This window comes from Rattus norvegicus, chromosome 14, assembly GCF_021556685.1.
Source record: "Rattus norvegicus strain SHRSP/BbbUtx chromosome 14, alternate assembly SHRSP_T2T, whole genome shotgun sequence".
Taxonomy (NCBI): domain Eukaryota; kingdom Metazoa; phylum Chordata; class Mammalia; order Rodentia; family Muridae; genus Rattus; species Rattus norvegicus.
In genome coordinates, this window is record NC_141547.1 from 54,129,939 (window position 1) to 54,145,377 (window position 15,439).

Sequence of the window (15,439 nt, forward strand, 5' to 3'; positions counted from 1 at the left end):
TAATGGAACCCTGCAACTGACAGAGGTGAGGAAGTCGGGGGCATATTCAGGATGAGACATAGACCTTGGGTAAGGAATGAGCCCAAGTTTAATTAATAAGTTAAATGTATAATTTGAAGGGATTCTATTCTGTCAAAGCTATGTTATAAATGATGAGGGAGGCTCTCATTCAAATAACTAACTTATTTATTTACTAACAAAAGCCTAACAGCTCAATAATCTTTGTATCAGCTAAGTATTAATCTATACTGTATGATCTTGGATAGCTTCACATCTGTGAATCTATTAATTTCAAAACAGAGACAAAAGACCGCATAATATCTCATCCACATATATTTACTGTTTCAATCTTACATTTTGCTAGTAGCATGAACCAAATCATCTATCTGTAAACTTACACATGAGTGCTGTTGAAACATGATCTTTAAATGTTTCAAACAATGTTGAAGATTACTATGTCATTTATGCAAAAATCATTAATTTCCAGAAATGAAATTCAAATCTTTAATCTTGTATTTGTAAATTAAATAAACGATGAGGTGGTACAATTGCAATAAGAAAAAGATTAAATGCCATCAAAATACTAAGCATTAATAAGCAAGTAAAACAAAGTAGCTGTTTTATTCCCTGATACAAGCTCAAGGAGACCTATTTTAATTTCATGAAGGGAAAGTCCCAGTGCATCAAGACCCATAAAACTGGGAACCTAAAATCCCCACTTAGAAGCCTTTGATTATAACTGGGTCCTTCCATTTCCTTATTGAACTGAGACTTTTATCATCTATTTAGTCATTCCATATCTTAGACATAGCTCTTTGCACCATATGGAAATACTTCAAAATGTCTTTCATGCCCTGTGCTAATTATTTTTTATCACGATGTTTAGAATATTGCCTCTAGATCCATGAGTCTTTTAAAGATCCTTGTATTGTACATCCAGGACTGGGATATTTCAAATGTGACTAGATTTCTTGGTGCATAGGATAAACTAATTAGAAGTAGTTTAAGGTAACTTATACATAGTCAGTAAAAAAAATGAAAACTAAATAAGCAGTCAAAAATTTCCAAACGAACTAAATAAAAACAACTCACATACCAGAGAATAGTTTCAGTGGATACTGAGGCATGGATTTATATTTGATCTAGGAAATATGTTGCTCCTTGTAAAAATTATTTTGTTTTGCCTTCAGCGTTTTTTTTATAGTTTAAAAATTGAATATTCATTTGTGCCTTTTAAAGACATTTAATGGATCTATATTTTATGAGAGATAACATGACAAAATGAGACTTTTCATTTTTGCCTTTGTAATTGACAGGCTGATTTTTGTAAGGTCTCCTTTGAATAGGTAATGACTTTTAAAGAGACTTGAGTATGTTAGCCAAATATGACCTTGAATGACTTATTTGTCATAGTTCATCTCTTTTTTTTTTCTTCTTTATTAACTTGAGTATTTCTTATTTACATTTCAATTGTTATTCCCCTTCCCGGTTTGGTTTCAGGGCCAACATCTTCCTAGCCCCTCCCCCTTCCCTTCTCTGTGGGTGTTCCCCTCCCTATCATCTCCCCATTACCACCCTTCCGAACAATCACGTTCACTGAGGGTTCAGTCTTGGCAGGACCAAGGGCTTCCCCTTCCACTGGTGCTCTTACTAGGCTATTCATTGCTATGTATGCAGTTGGAGTCCAGGGTCAGTCCATGTATAGTCTTTGGGTAGTGGCTTAGTCCCTGGAAGCTCTGGTTGGTTGGCATTGTTGTTCATATGGGGTATTATATGTTAGAAAACTGCTATTTGATAGGGGGCCCGCCCTGGACAATGGTTAAGGAACTCAATGGTACTACATTGGAGAAAAAGTTTTCCTTCCATCAGTAGAATGCTATTGTAAATATGTTTGAATGTGTTTTTTTTTTAAGAGAGACACAGAGAGTCAGAGAACGAGAGACAGAGAGAAGAATATGCAGACAGAGACAGAACATGATGTTGGAAGTTGGGTTAATAGGGAAATGGAAAGCATCTTGGAGAAGTTGGATGAGGGGAAACATAATCAAAATATGTTGTAAAAAGTAATAAAAACATTCAAACCTTAAATATATTTAAAATTTTCAGTAAAATAGACACTATATTTTCTCTAGAGAAATAAATTGAGAATAGCATATTTATACAAAAATATTTTCAAAATTCAATTACATTTCTTATTTCTCATTTTTCAAATTAAGAAACAAATGATACATTAATTTTATAACTTCAAATTTTCATGTTATAACTTTGAAATTATTAATAAATTTGGAGAATTTAGAAGAAAGTTACCAAGTTTTGTGCAAAGAATTATTGAAAACTTAAGAACTATAATATGTGATCGCATTTGTAGCAAATATACTAAAATTGGAAAGATTCAGAGACTATTAGCATGGCACCTGAACAAAGATGAGGAACAAATTTGCCAAACATTCAGCATTTTTGAGAATACCATGGTGAGTGAGATATCCCAAACCCAAAAGGAAATGCATGCTACATAATCACTTATAAGTGCATATTTGCCATGAAGTGCAGCATATGCATGCCGCACTTCCCGGACTCCAAAGAAGCTAAGAAAAGATGGAAGGTCCAAACAAGGATGCTTTACCCTCACTTAGAAGGGGGAAAAATAATCCTAAGAGGCAGCTGGAAGTAGGGAACTGGGTGGAAGAGGGGATGGGGATGGTGATGTTCAGGGATAGAGATGGGAGAGAAAGGAGAGATGGCCAGGTAGTCATGAGAATAAATGGAATCTGCAATTGACAGGGGTAAGGAGTTGGGGGCATATCCAGAACAAGACAGAGACCTGGGATAAGAGAGGGACCCAAGAGTCAATAGGTGTGACCTTAGCTGTGACTCTCAGCATTGGGGTTATGGAACCTGAAAAGGCTACCTCCTTTGGGATTCCAGTGGAACATTGGGACACCAACACATCCATAAAATTTTGACCCAAAATTTATTCTGTCTATAAAAAATGCAGGCATAGGGATGGAGCAGATATTAAGGGAATGGTCAATCAGTAACTGGCACAAAATGAGACCCATTGAGAGAGCACTGATCTCTGACCAATCTCTATTAATGATATTGTGTTATGCTTGAATACAGGAATCCAGCAGAGCTGTCTTCTGATAAGGCTTACCTAACAGTTGACTCAGAGGCAGACACCCACAGTCAAACAGTGGATGGAGTCTGGGGACTCATGGAAGAATTGGAGAATGGGTTGCAGGCCCAGAACGGGGTAGGCACTCCAAAGGAAGATCAACAATCAACTAACCTGGTCCCTTGGGACTCTCAGAGACTGAAACACCAACCAAAGAACATACAAGGACTGGAAGTAGGCCTCTCCACTCATATGTAGCAGATGTGTGCCTTTGTCTTCATGTGGGTCCTGAACAAATGCAGTGAGGACTATCCCAAATGCTGTTGCCTCTACATGGGATATGTTCTTCTAACTGGGCTTTCTTGTCTGGTCTCAGTGGGAAAGAAAGAGTTTAGTCTGGCAAAGTATAAGGGTGGAGGGGACACCCATTGGGACCCCTACCTGCTCTAAGAGAAGAAGAGGAGGGATGTCTGACGGATTGTGGGAGGTGTTGACCAAGATGGGGGGGGGGGATGTGGGCAAAGTGAGTAGAAAATAAAAAACTGAAAAAGCATGAAAAAATGTTAGGATATAAAAAGAGAGAGAGAGAGAAATACTAGAGAGTCATTTTCTACCAAGTTAAACCAATATGACTTGCCAGTGACTTTCCTGTCTTTTGGAGATATACCCATGTCTATAGAAGGGATCAAAATCTCAGGTCAGGATATCAGGCCATTAACATCTTCTTTGTAACTTTATTTCAATCTCAGAAGTAGCTATAGATTACACTATCTTATCGTGTATCTGGTATTTGTACTTTATAGAACTCTGTAAGTCTAATAAAACTCCCCCAGCATGTAAAAAAATGAACTATAACACTAATATACCCTTCACCTTTTTCAGTAATGCATGGCCCCTTTTCTTATCTTGCAACTCCTTTATTTTTTTTTACCAGTCTTTTGCAATTAACTACTTTTGAGGAAGACACAATTTTGTCATACCATAAATTGTGAGTAATTATATTTTCCAATTTAATTTCTTGTTTTGTTGTTACTATTAGTGCTGAAATCAAGCAAAATATCATGGGAAGAGAAGCAATAATATTTCTATCCAACTGTCATGCCTATGGATCGGAATCATGATCAATAGGGCAAGATTTCCTTAAGGGTGAAATAGTGACACTCTTTTACCAGTGTCAACCAACAACTTATTAACTGGACTTAATGTCAGCTCAACAGGAGGGAAATTGTACCTTGTACTTGTTCTTGCCAAGTATAAAAAACTACTAAGGCTTCTTAGAGAAGAAACTATTAGCATTATTTTATTAATTCACTATAGAATAAAAATAGAAGAGAACATAATCAAAAATTCAGCATGTTTAAAAATTTATAATAAAACCTATTATTTTGTATTTTAAATCCATTGTTAATGTGGTTGTGGAATTCTAGGAAATTCTCATAACTGTGTTAGTGACTACCCATGAATAATACTGTTTATTCTATGAAGACAGATTGATTTGTTTTTCCATAAATAAATTGCTTAATTTAACTTTTTCATTTTTTATTATGTTTCACTGGGGAAAAGAAGAAAAACAATACACTAGTTATCTCACATACATACATATTGATTATTCTACAGTATCAAATTAATAAGAAAAAATTCAAAATATTTTGAGTTAAAGGAAGCACTACTGTCATAGTTTGAATCAAGAATAAGATGCCTAGGGGTTGGGGATTTAGCTCAGTGGTAGAGCGCTTGCCTAGGAAGCGCAAGGCCCTGGGTTCGGTCCCCAGCTCCGGAAAAAAAAAAAAAAAAAAAAAAAAAAAGAATAAGATGCCTAAGTATCTCACAAGCTCTGCTTATTTCTTCATAAACTCTGTCAGTGTTCATTCATGAATATTTTGACATGTTTAACATAGATGTTTCGATCTTTGAATATATTTGGAGCACCCAAAGCCTTCAGTGATACTTAAAACAGCTATTTCCTTGGAGAAATCCTTGACTTTTTTCTGCATGCATCATTTATAGTCAGAAAGTAAGATCAGTATGCCTTGAAAGGGCTCATCATAGCATGTCAAGGGACTAGGTAACAAATCAATGGCTGCTTAAATGATTGTTTTTCCCTGAAGGAAAATATATTTTGGTTTGGAGACCTAACTTCATTATGCTTCAGTAGATGCCAAGTGAAAAACACTATTTCTATCATTAATCTGTTTATAAAAGCTTTCTGTTGTCTGCACAGAAAAGTCATTTAGTTCAATTTTTTCTTGTGATGTATTGTCCCTCAGTAACAGCTAATTCACTCAGGCACTTGCTAAGACTTCCACATTTTTAACAAAATAATTTAAAGAGAACCTATCTAATTATATTACTGATTACTATGAAATTATAAATACATATCAATAAACAAATGAGAATGAATGAAATTTGTTGAACTTGGAGCACTGATTCCTTTCATTAATACTTATTCACAGTGTAAAGAAGAGATTTCAGCATGAGGATCCTTTCCATATGAATATCTGTTCTGTTCAGCAAATGTGCAAGCTCTGCTCAATTTTTCTTAAATTTATAATTTAATTCTTATTGTTTATTTCTTTAGAGGTCGATTCAGGTAAAGGACTAATGAAACTGTTACTTAAACTACTTGGACAGCTATGTATATTCGTGTGATAGAGATGGTAAATTCTAAAATTACTTTTTAGCAGATAAAGTGAATGAATATATAAACATGCTTAAGAATATTTCCAGTTACTTTTCCCAGAATTTAAATTTATATAACTTAAAAATATGCATATGTATGTATATATGTATGTATGTATGTATGTATGTATGTAGGTATGTATGTATGAGCATAGGACTTTTAATCTACACACCTTTGTGAAAGAAGTCCTAGAGCTTAGGAATGAGGCTAGCATACCTCAGAATAATCAGGCTATGTGTCAAACCTATAGCCAATATCCTCTGAAAGGAGGAAAACTAGAACCACTCCCTATTAGAATCGTCAATGAGACAGGGCTGTTCTTTAGACCAACCTGAGTTTTCAATTCAATGCCCAAAGCACTAGCTGCAGCAAGAAGACAAAAGACTATTACATGAATACAACTGAAATGAGTCATCCCTATTTTTGGATGAAATCGTATTATATGTAAGAAATGTCAAAATTTCAACCAGAAAACTCACAGAAACAATTCCTGTAAAGTGACCAGAAACAAAATTAGTTTCCCAAATCAATAGACTTTCTATATACCAAAACCAAACATATTTAGAGATCCCGAAAATAGTCTACTTTACCATTACCTTAAAGACAACTTAACCAATGAGGTAAATATGTCTTCAATGAAAATTAAATCTTTAAAGAAAGAGTTTAAGGAAGAAACTAGAAGCCAGAAACAGTTCTCATGGTCATGCATTAGTAGAATTAATATTATATAATGGCCATTCCACCAAATGCAATTTACAGTTCAGTGAAGTCCCATTATTCACAGAGCACATGAAGCTTAAGGAGGAAGACCAAAATGTGGATGCTACAATCCTTCCTAGAAGGGGGAACAAAATTTTCATGGGAGGAAATACAGGGACAAAGAGTCGAGGAGGTACTGAAGGAAAGGTCATCTAGATGCTGTACTGCCTGGGGACCCATCCCATATGCTGCCATGTTCACTATTGCTGATACCAAGAATTGCTTCCTCACAGGAGCCTGATATAGATGTCTCCTGAGAGGCTCTGCCAGAGCCTTACTGATAGAGATGAGAATGCTTGCAGCTAACCATCAGACTGAGCACGGAGAACTTAATTGAGGAGTTAGAGAAAGGACTGAAGGACCTAAAGGGGTTTACAACTCCATAGGAAAAACAATATCAACCAACCTGTCCCTCCAGAGCTCCCAGGGACTAAGTTGAGGTGGGAGTGGGAGTATCATCACAGATCAGGGGGAGGGGGAGGGGCAATGGGAGGTGGTAAAGAATAACATTTGAAATGTAAATACACAAAATATCCAATAAAAAATAAATATAAAAAATCCACATTTTCACATAAATAATAAAAAGAACTTAAAAATTTATTTGGAGGCAATAATACTTTCATATACCAAAACAATCTTGAAGAAGACAGAACAATGCTAGGAGGCATTGCTATTTGAGATCTCAAGATACAATAAAAAGTTAAAGTAATAAAATTGTATAGAACAGAAAAACAAACAAACATGTAAAAGCAGTGGAAAAGTTTCTAGAGTCCATGATCCATGGCTTTTGGTCCTTACTACTGCATCAAAAAAAAAAAAAAAAAAACCCAAAAAACCATACAAACAAGCAAAAAACAACAACAACACAAACCCCATAAGTCAGACTCTCTTGTGCTTTTGGCTTCTCTCTCTGTTACATCTAACTCCCATCTTACCCACCTGGGAGAGCCATTCACCATTAAAGAACAGTATGTTGAAATTGAACCTAAACCTAGGCAATTGAGACCTATATCATGTACCATTTATTCCGTATCTTAGATATAAATCATTCTACCATATGCAAACATTTCCATAGGTCCCTGATTTCCTGTACTAATTAATTTTGTGTATGATACAACTCAATAACTTTTAGGACATCTGCTTATTCATAGTTTCTGTGTTAAGATATGGACATTTCTGTGGCCTCCCATTTTTCTGTCATATACCATATTCCTGTTAGTTTTTATGATATATGAAGAATGTTATACTTAGCTTTTAAGAATTTAACATTTGGGAGTTGGGGATTTAGCTCAGTGGTAGAGCGCTTGCCTAGGAAGCGCAAGGCCCTGGGTTCGGTCCCCAGCTCCGAAAAAAAGAACCAAAAAAAAAAAAAAAAAGAATTTAACATTTGTTTACATTTTTGTTGTATAAGTAATTTTTTATTTGTATCTACTAGTTTTAACAACATTAATCACCAAGGCTTGTGTACTTTTTCTTCTGTATTTCTGTAGTAACTTACACCCAGTTTCTGTCAGCCTCCACTTTTTTTGCTTCATCCATCTTATCTAGTTTGATGGCTGTATATGTATGGGCCACATGTGGGGCAGGCTCTGAATGGGCGTTGCTTCAGCCTCTGTTCTAAACTTTGTTTCCCTATTCCGTCCCAAGGGTATTCTCGTTCCCCTTTAAAAAAAGGAGTGAAGCATTCACATTTTGGTCACCGTTCTTGAGTCTCATGTGTTCTGTGCATCTAGGGTAATTCAAGCATTTGGGCTAATATCCACTTATCAATGAGGACATAGGCTTTCAATAAATATTAATACTCATCAATTATGCTAACAGTTCCAGACTAATTTCTAAATATGTTCAGGGGAGAAAATATTAACTTAAGTTTCAAAATAAATGGTGTTCGTTTTTCAAATACAGAGTTGAAATTTAATATTTTTAAAAGATATTTATTATATAGACCAAAAAATGTAATTCTCATCTCCTTGTATTCTTTCTAAATTACTTTTATGTTTTAAGTCTATTCTTTCATTTTAGTTCTTTTCTTTAATTTAAAATAGATTCTTTTCTTGTACAAATATGTCCCATTTAGAGTTTCCTCTCCCAATACTTCCCCTCCATAGAAGATACACTCCATTTCTGTTTTGTATTAGAACAGTATTGGCTTCTAAAAGATAACAACAAAACAGAAGAACATAAAATACACTAAGATAAAACAAAATTCATCATATCACAATTTGACAGAGTCAAAAAAAAAAAAGGCATGAGAATCAGGGAGTTTCTCATTCAGTTAGCAGTCCCAGTCAAACACTAAAGTGAAAGCAGTAATATTACCTGGTGCAGACCAGTGCAGGCCTTGTGCTGCCAGCTCCTTCTTCAGTCTATGTGTTATTTATTTATTTATTTATTTATTTATTTATTTATTTATTTATTTATTTAGTCAGTCGATTTAGAGGAACTTGTTCTAGTACTATAGTTTAACCCCTTTACCTACTACACTCCTACACTCTTTCTACCTTAGAAATCCCTGAGCTCTGAAGTGAGGGATTAGGTGGAGACACCCATTTAAAGCTGAGTGTTCTAAGGACTTTCTCTGTGTAATAATATTATTGTATATGTAGACTGGTTTTGGTACGTTAGCCACTTTTATTTTATTAATACTACCAATTTTTGAACATGGAGAGCTTTGGAAAAATCCAGTTCCTGCCTATTAAAAGTACCAGAGAGTTTAGGTACTGGGAAACCCTGCTATTTAAGGTTTAAATATTTCTATGTTTTAATATCTTCTTCCATTTCCTTCTTGAGTGTATGAAAGGCATCAAGAAAGCCTTTCACTGGCTTAGTTATCCCAAGATATTCTTCAATATCTTCACTTTTTACTCATAAAATCACTTCCTTGTTACATTATTTAATGTTATTTAGAATGATGATGTATCCTTGATTTCTGTCTCTCCTTGCTATTTGAATAATAGAGGAGCACTAACTTGGGAAGTTAATGTTGTATCAAGATACTTTGCTGATGTGTTTATCAACTGGAGGAGTTCCCTAGTGAGATTTTAGAGTCAATTTTCTATATTTTTTATCATTTGCAAATAATGATAGTGTAACTTCGTTGCCAATGTATATCCCTTAGAGTGCTTTCTGTTGTCTTATTGCTCTAGTTAAAACTTTTAAGTATGAGATTGAATAGATATGAAGAGAATGGGCAAGCCTGTATTCTTCCTTATTTCAGTGGAATTGCTTTGAGTTTCATTACTTTAACTTGATATTGGCCATGGACTTTCTCTCACACACATTTTAGTATGCCCTTTGTTTTTGTTTTGGTTTTGTTCGTCTTTTTTGTTTTTAAAAATTTTAATATAATATTAACATTTTTATTAATTATTTTATTTATTTGGATCTCAAATGTTGTCTCTCTTTTTACCTCCCTTCCATGAACACCCCCATTCCATACCCCATCCTCTTAGCCTCTAAGAGGGTGCTGCACTACCCATGCAACCACTCCTGCCTCAGACCTCTAGCAGACCTCAGACCAAGACTCTAGACCTCAGACCTTCTCTGGGGCATCAGGCCTCTACGTGACCAAGTTCCTCCATTCCCACTGACACCAAGTAAGTAGTCCTCTGCTTCATGTGGACTGGTTCTTGTATTCTCTTTGATAGGTAGTTTAGTTCTCGGAAGCTCTGAGGGGTCCAGTTAATTGATACTGTTGTTCTTCCTATGGGGTTGCAATCCCATTTAGATCCTCTAGTTATTGCCCTAACGTTTTCATTAGAGTTCCTGGGCTCAGTCTGATGGGTGACTCTGAGCATCTGCATCTGTCTTAGTCTCTGGCAGAGCCTCTCAGAGGACAGCCATTCCAGGTTCTTGTCTACAAGCACATCTTGGCATCAGCAATAGTGTTAGAGTTTGGTATCTGCAGATGGAATGAATCAAACGGTGGGCCTGTGTGTTGATGGTCTTTCCTTTAGCCACTGCTTCATTTTTGTCCCTGCATTTCCTTTAAACAGGGACAATTCAGAGTTAAACATTTTGAAATGGGTGGGTGACCCCATTCCTCCATTGGGATCCATGTCTATCTGCTCCAGGTGGATTCTTCAGGTTCTATCTCCATGCTATTGGGTATTTTGACTAATGACCACCACCCTCTGTCTTGGGAACATGTCACATCCCCAGCATCCAGAACTTTCTAGAGGTTCTTCAAGTTTGCCACATCCCACTGTTACATATTTCCATTCATTCTCCTGGCCCCCTGGACTTCTTGTCTCCGATTTTTGCTCACACCTGAACCTGCCTCTCTCTCCTTCTCTTCTTCTCCCCTACCTCTGCCTCCTCTGATTATTTTGTATCCCTTTCTAAATGGCATTGAAGCACCCACTCCTGGGCCTTGCTTCTTGTTAAGCTTCATATGATCAGTGAATTGCATTGTAAGTATTTTGAGGTTTAGGGCTAATATCCACTTATCAGTGAGTACATACCATACATGTGCTTTTGGATTTCAGTTACCTTACTCAAGATGAGTTACATATATTTGCCTGTTAAATTTATGAAACCCTCATTTTAATAGCTGAATAGTATTCCAGTGTGTAAATGTATCACATTTTCTGTATCTTTTATTCCCTTGAGGGACATTTGGGTTGTTCCCAGCTTTGAGCTATCATAAATAAGGCTGCTATAAGCATACTGGAACACCTGTCATTGTGATATGAGAACATCTTTTCCGTCTATGCCCAGGAGTGGTACAGCTGGGTCTTCAGGCAGAACTATGTCAAATTCGGAGAAACTGCCAGATTGATTTCCAGAGTGGTTGTACGTGCTTGAAATCCTACCAGCTATGGAGGAGGAGTATTCCTCTTTCTCTACATTCTTGTCAGCATCTGCTATCATTTGAGTTGTTTTGCTTCTTTTTTTTTAATCTTAGCTATTCTGATTGGTGTAAGGTGGCATCTCATGGACATTTTGATATTTATTTCCCTGATGACTGAAGATATTGAACACTTATTTAGGTACTTCTCAGCCATTCAAGATTCTTCAGTTGAGAATTCTGTGTTGAGCTCTATACTCCATTTTTTAAATTGGGTTATTTGGTTTTTTGGAGTCTAACTTCTTGAGTTCTTTGTACATTTTAGATGTTAGTCCTCTATCAGATGTGGGGTTGGTAAAGAGCTTTTCCCCATCTGTAGGTTGCCATTTTGTCTTATTGACAGTGTCCTTTGCCTTAGAGAAGCTTTTTAACTTCATGAGGTCCCATTTGTCAATTGTTGATCTTAGAGTCTGAGCCATTGGTGTTCTTTTCAGGAAATTTTCCCTGTGCCCATGTGTTCAAGGCTATTTCATACTTTCCCTTCAATTACCTTCACTTTTACTTATATTTTGTTGAGGGCTTTGATTCGCTTGGACTTGAGCTTTGTACAAGGAAATAAAAACAGATAAATTTTCATTCTTTCACCTATAGACTGCAAGTTATACCAGCACTATTTGTTGAAAATTCTTTCTTTTTTCCACTGTATGTTTTTGTTTCAATGTCAAACCATGGATGTTTCAGTTTATTTCTGGGTCTTCAATTCTCTTCTCCTCTCCTGTTTTGTCCCAGTACCCTGCAAGTTTTTTTTTTTTAATCACTATTGCTATGTCATATAGGGTGAGGTCAGGGATGATGATTCCCACAGAAGTTCTTTTATTTTTGAGTATTGTTTTTGCTATTCTGGGTTTTTTTTTTTTTTGTTATACCATATGAAGATGAGAATTGCTCTTTCTAACTCTGTGAAGAACTAAGTTGGGATTTTGATTGGGATTAGATTGAGTCTATAGATTGCTTTTGGTAAAATACCCTTTTTTACTATCATAATATTACTGATTCATCATCATGGAAGATTTTTCTCATCTCTTCAATTTTTCGTGTTCAGGGACTTGAAGGCCATCCAGAGACTGCCCCATCTGGGGATCCATCCTATGCAGCCACCAAACCCAGTCACTATTGCTGATGCCAAGAAGTGCTTGCTGACAGGAAACTGATATGGATGTCTCCCAGAGCCTTACTGGTACAGCTGAGGGTGCTTGCAGAGAACCATTGTTCTGAGCACCTGGACCCCAGTGGAGGAGTTAGAGACTGAGGAGCTGAAGCGATTTGTAATCCCATAGGAAGAACAACAATGTCAACCAACCAGACAGCTCAGAGCTTCTAGAGACTGAACTACCAACCAATGAGTACAGATGGAGCAACCCATGCCTCCAGCTACATATTGGCAGAGGATGGCCTTATCTGACATCCATGAGAGGGGAGGCCCCTGATTCTGTGAAGGCTTTATTACCTAGTATAGGGGAATGCCAGGGTTTTGAGATGGAGAGTAAATGGGTGGGAATAGATCACCCTCATAGAAGCAGAGAGAGGGAGCATGGCAGAGGGGGAAACTGGGAAAGGGGAAATCATTTGAAATGTAAATATTGAAACTATCAAGTTAAAAAGAAAGAAAAATGTTCTTGTCATATATATCTTTCACTTGCTTGGCTTGCTTGGTTAGAGTAACACCAAGATATTTTGTATTACTTGTGGCTATTGTAAAGGGTGATAATTTCTTTCTGAGCCCATTTATTCTTTGTGTAGAGGAAGGCTACTGCTTTCTTTGACTTAATTTTATGTTCATTCACTTTGCTGAAGTGGTTTATCAGGTATAGGAGTTCTCTGATAGTTTGTTTTTCTATTCTGTTTGTAAGAATTTTATTGAGTATATTTGCATTGATATTCACTAGGGAAATTAGGCTGAAGTTCTCTTTTTGTGTTTAGGTATCAATATAATTGTGACTTTTTTTTTTCTAGAATAGTTTGAGAAGTCTTAGTATTAGGACTTCTTTGAAGGTCTAATAGAATTCTGCACTTAAACCTTCTCACCCTGGGCACTTGTTTTTGGTAAGAGACTTTAATAACTGCTTCTATTTTGTTAAGTGTTTTTGGTATGTTTGTATATTTTATTGTAATATGATTTAACTTTGGTTCATAGTATCTGTCTAGAAAATCACTCATTACATCTAGATTTTCCAGTTTTGTTGAGTGCTGGCTTTTGTATTAAGATATAATGACTTTTTTTTAATTTCCTCAGTTTCTGTTGCTATGTCTCCCTTGTCATTTCTGATGTTGTTAATTTGGATGTTGTATTTCTATCCTTTTGATAGTTTGGCTATTAACCAATATCTATCTTTTTGATTTTCTCAAAGAATCAGCTCTTAGTTTTATTGATTCTTTGTATCCTTTTCTTTGTTTCTAATTGGTTGACTTCAGCCCTGAGTTTGATTATTTCCTGGTGTGTACTATGCTGGGGTGTATTTGTTTCTTTTTGATCTGAAGCATTCAGGTGTGCTCTTAAATGCTATTGGAGGATCTCTCCAATTTCTTTATGAAGGTACTTAGTGCTATAAATTTTCCTCTTATCACTACTTTTATTGTGTCCCATAAGTTTGAGTACGATGTAACTTCATTTTTATTAAATTCTAGAAAGTCTTTAATTCATTTATATCTTCCCTGACCAGTTAGGCTAACAGATTTCATAAATAAGCAGGACCTAGGCAGCTCTCTGCTCCCAGACCCCGTGAGAGAGAGAGACCTCACCGCCTGGTCAGGTGGGCACTCCTGAGGCTGCAGAGCGGAAGTGACCACCAACACTGCCCACCCCTGCCCACATCCCTGGCCCAAGAGGAAACTGTATAAGGCCTCTAGGCTCCCGTGGGGGAGGGCCCAGGAGTGGCAGGACCCCTGCCTGAGACACCGCCGGAACCTGAAGGAAATAGACCGGATAAACAGTTCTCTGCACCCTAATCCCTTGGGAGGGAGAGCTAAACCTTCAGAGAGGCAGACAAGACTGGGAAACCAGAAGAGACTGCTCTCTGCACAGACATCTCGGACGCCAGAGGAAAACGCCAAAGGCCATCTGGAACCCTGGTGCACTGAAGCTCCCAGAAGAGGCAGCGCATATTTTCCTGGTTGCTGCCGCTGCAGAGAGCCCGTGGGCAGCACCCCACAAGCGAACTTGAGCCTCGGGACCACAGGTAAGACCAACTTCTCTGCTGCAAGAAAGCTGCCTGGTAAGCTCGGGACACACGGAGGCAGAATTCCTCTAGGACCGGGCACATCCTGTGTTTACCGGAAGTCCCACACCCGCGGATCCCAGCCTGCAGCAGCTCTCTGCTCCCAGACCACGTGAGAGAGAGACCCAACCGCTTGGTCAGGTGGGCACTCCTGAGGCTGCAGAGCAGAAGAGACCACCAACACTGCCCACCCCTGCCCACATCCCTGGCCCAAGAGGAAACTGTATAAGGCCTCTGGGCTCCCGTGGGGGAGGGCCCAGGAGCGGCAGGACCTCTGCCTGAGACAACGCAGGAACGTGAAGGAAACAGACCAGATAAACAGTTCTCTGCACCCAAATCCCGTGGGAGGGAGAGCTAAACCTTCAGAGAGACAGACAAGCCTGGGAAACCAGAAGAGACTGTTCTCTGCACACACATCTCGGACGCCAGAGGAAAACACCAAAGGCCATCTGGAACTCTGGTGCACTGAAACTCCCAGAAGGGGCGGCACATATCTTCCTGGTTGCTGCCGCTGCAGAGAGCCCGTGGGCAGCACCCCACGAGCGAACTTGAGCCTCGGGACCACAGGTAAGACCAACTTTTCTGCTGCAAGAAAGCTGCCTGGTGAACTCAAGACACAGGCCCACAGGAACAGCTGAAGACCTGTAGAGAGGAAAAACTACGCACCCGAAAGCAGAACACTCTGTCCCCATAACTGACTGAAAGAGAGGAAAACAGGTCTACAGCACTCCTGACACACAGGCTTATAGGGCAGTCTAGCCACTGTCAGAAATAGCAGAACAAAGTAACACTAGAGATAATCTGATGGTGAAAGGCAAGCG

General features: G+C 37.8%; 1 non-coding gene across 1 annotated transcript; it reads left to right on the forward strand.

Moving 5' to 3' along the window:
• The first annotated feature begins 2,356 nt into the window (after positions 1–2,356).
• LOC120096754 (U6 spliceosomal RNA) lies at positions 2,357–2,459 on the forward strand. Its single transcript, XR_015637820.1, has one exon. It is a non-coding gene; the product is annotated as a U6 spliceosomal RNA (small nuclear RNA).
• Positions 2,460–15,439: the final 12,980 nt, after the last annotated feature.